The 3,820-nt window shown below is 47.2% G+C and overlaps 1 pseudogene; it reads left to right on the forward strand.

Annotated features, from left to right (window-relative positions):
- The first annotated feature begins 1,433 nt into the window (after positions 1-1,433).
- LOC142570273 (uncharacterized) lies at positions 1,434-2,420 on the forward strand (annotated as a pseudogene).
- The last annotated feature ends 1,400 nt before the right edge of the window (positions 2,421-3,820 follow it).

Raw genomic sequence — 3,820 nt, forward strand, 5'->3', positions numbered from 1 at the left:
GAACCATTCTGCGGTCAACCTAAATCTTTGCAATAAAGTTTTCTTCACCTTGTCATAGTCTAATGACTCCTCAGCTGGCATACGCCCAAAGGCACTCAGAGTCTCGCCCACTAAACACAGGCTTAAAGCGTGAGCCCACTCGCTCCTCTCCCAGCCTTGCCCGACTGCTATCCTTTCATACCGATCCAAATACGCATCCAGGTCACCCCTCTGCTCATCGAAAGGTGCCATCAATTTCCTAGGGCAAATCTTTCTTGGCCTGGAAGAAGGTGAGTCAGATGACGCCGATCCGGGTGTGTACTCGTGCCAGTTAATATCTTCTCTCACGGTGTTATGGTACAGAGTTTTTGGCTCACTGGTTCGGTAGTCTGGTCCATGCGTTCTTCGAATCCTCCGGAGGTTGTATGGAGGGGGTCGACGATCGTAGTCGCTTCGTTCCCCATGGTTAGGCCAAGTGCCGTCGCGGGAATCCCCGTCGACGAGGCGGGCGGCTGCCGCCGCCGGTTAAGGTTGGCGTCTCACCCGTGGTGACGAAACTTCCAAGAATCCTCCCGGGGTCCTCGGTGGTCGGATTACCACGCGGGTAGTGTCGATACAATTCTTAGAACGCTAGGAAGCTGGTGAAAGCGTTTAGAGGCGTTTTTCATTGAAAATGCCATAGAAAACTCAGGAAACTGCGGAGCCCAATGCGAGCCGGTGTTGACTCGACGCGATGCAGCGCGCGTTCTTATAAGTCCAAGGTTCATCCATCGGAGCGCGCGACAGAAATCATCGAAATCACCTCAACGACTGACAACGCCGCGACGCGCGGCGCTATATATAGAACCGTCACCGGCGCTGTCTGTCTCTGTGACCACGTGACTTTTTTTACCATATCCGTCGAAGGTTGGTCCATCAAAGCGCACGTCACAACTCACCGAAATCACTACACCGACTGGCAGTAGGCCAGTGCCGTCAGCGCCTTCGCAGAGGGAGGGGCAGTATGGCAACGCTGGCGGCACCGGAGTCAGCTGTGGAAAAAAGAAGATGCCGAACGCGCGAGCAGTGGCACGAGCGAGTCTCTGACCACGTGACGTTTTGTACATCTATGGCCACGGCACCGGATTTTCCGCTTCATGAGGCATAAAATGATCTCGTTGGCTGGTTGCCTTGCCTCCACATATTGCTCACACCCAGTGGAGGTATTAGGTATTGGAGCTGACTATAAGTCAGGGGGCCCTTCACTATAGCCATAACACTGGTGACGCGGTAAAGCAGCCGATCCAGAGCGTGTGTAATAGCGGACCTTTCCGTATGGAGAGATCTGCGTTATTTAGGCGTGCCTCTCTCACAGTATAGAAATAGCAACGCTCATTGGTCGGGAGAAGTTGGCAAAATTCAACGTAAAGTGAATTCATGGCTTGGGCGGAATTGGTCCATGTTCATTCATGTTCATGTATGTGCTGCAAGTACTACACTGCTCAAGTACTGTACTGCAAGTACTACACTGCCTTCAGGCACTCCATCGCGTATTTGCAACATTTATTTCGATTTCGAGTTGTGAATCGATGCAGCGTGACAATCTGTTCCTCCCCCTTGAACGTGGTGGTCTAGGATTAGTCCACCTCTTCGTTAGGCAAATTGTTTCTCGCCTGTTTCTCTTTCGAGACAGTGACCATCCGTTTTTGCGTAAATTGTTGCAACTCCGTTTAGTTCATTATGTTTCTAATGTAGCAGTGTCATCAGATATCAAAGATGTCCCACAGGCTCCTTGGGGCTTTCTTAAGGAGGTTGTTGACACATTTCTTTTCTTGAAAGTTAGATTCAGCCTGGAGCACGTGTTCACTGCGAGTCGAAAACCAATTTCTGCTGCACTGGTGGACTCTATTTTCCCAGATCCTTTGTATCGTGCACCTTATTTAAGCCGATCTTATCAGGATGTACTTAAGCGCGTCCGAAAAATGTGTGTACCTCCTGGACTAAAAACATTTTTCTTTAAATTACATTCGGAAACACTCCCTGTTAAAACTTGGTTAAATTCGAGGGGTTGCTTTGTGCCGTGGTCAACAAACTGTCGGCTGTGTCCACGTGCCTAAACCATAGATCACTGTTTCATAGACTGTAGAGGCGCTGTATTCTTCTTTTTATTATTGGACATTCTCCAACGTACGCTTAAAAAGCACATTGACATGACTCCATATTCTATTAGGTTTCTACCATTTGAGATTACGGGTGGTCCTCCCTATGACATGTTCATAGTACTTGGTCTATATAGCCTATGGTGAAGTAGACTGTGTGATCCCCATGCCTAAAGCCCGCGATCTACAACATCCTTCTTTCGCGAAAGTGCTGCTTATGTAAGAAGTGTGTACGCTGCGCGGAAACCTCCGCCAGGCTGGATGCACTTGTTGGATGCATGTGTGCGTCTGCCTGACTTTTAAGTGTGTAGTTGTGTCTATTTTGTAATACACCTTCAGTTTTGTTTTCCATAGAATTAAAAAAAAATGGCTTCATGGCGCCATGCAAAATCGTTGGGCTCATGATTATTGGGCCCTGGGTTCGAATCGCGTCATGGCATTTTCTTTTTTTTTTCTTGGCGTTGCTGCGTTATCTTTCTTCTCGTTTGACTTCTGCTGTACTTGCTCCTTTCTCCTATGCTTCAACACCACGCCTGGCACGGAGAGCTTCTGCCAAGAGGAGCGAAACCCGATGCGTAGCCCAGGCGGAGGGGAGTGGTGGCCTTAGGTAGATGCCGCTTGAGTAGTCGCCGACCAATGAATAATGACGCGTTATGTATTTACTGTGTGCCCCCGGTGAGACAGGCCCAACCACTGACTAGCGAAACTGTGCACATAACATGCGATGAAATAAAAGGAGTCCTCTCACTTCAGCAATCGTACGGTGAGGGAGCCCGTCATAATAGTGTATAGGCACCACTGCCTCAGATGGCTATAATTAACCAGAAGCCTTTCATTGCGACATGTTTCATAGTTCCGAATTGCTTTAGAAGGTCAAGCCACATTCAATCCAACTTAATCATCCAACCTACATATATATATATATATATATATATATATATATATATATATATATATATATATATATATATATATATATATATATATATATATATATATATATATATATATATATATATATATATATATATATATAGATGTAGGTTGGATGGCCATCGCGCGCCTTTGCTTCCAACGAGCTGGCGACCAACCACCCTCCAGAAGAGGACGCCCAGGAGCCCGTAATCTTCTTCCAGGGCCACCGACTGGCTGATGGCACTGCGTGAGGAGTTACCTTCGGAGTAGCCCGAAGGTGTCAGTGGCGTGGTACGCCTACAGGCTCTGGTATGCGTGCAGGCATACCGGAGCCACTGTTCAACGCGTTAGTCCTCGCGGCCAACTTGCCGCTGGACTCAGCCGATTCTCCACCCTTACCTTTATGTTCTCGACTTTACTCACAGCAGCCCCAACCTAGAGAAAAACAAGAAGACTAAACGTAACAAACACCCTCCTTCAGTGTAGAGTTCTTTAGGAAGTTGCGTCATTCGAATAAAGAAATCACATACCTAAAGTTTTATTTTCTCGCAAAAAAAAAGCCGACATGAGATTATCGCAACTTCGCACATGAAGCTTCTAGCATAATGTTCACTGTGCAAAATTATTTGTATCTATATGACGGAATAGCGTCATTCGTGGCCTGACGCAATTGTTGGGTAGCCTTTTCCAGATGTCGGGGACTTCTTCCAGGTGCGCTTTCACTGGAACGGCAAACAATCAATTACAGTCAAGTATGCATAAAACGTGTACGAACCGTTCTGTAAATC

Source organism: Dermacentor variabilis, chromosome 2 (genome assembly GCF_050947875.1).
Source record: "Dermacentor variabilis isolate Ectoservices chromosome 2, ASM5094787v1, whole genome shotgun sequence".
Lineage (NCBI taxonomy): Eukaryota > Metazoa > Arthropoda > Arachnida > Ixodida > Ixodidae > Dermacentor > Dermacentor variabilis.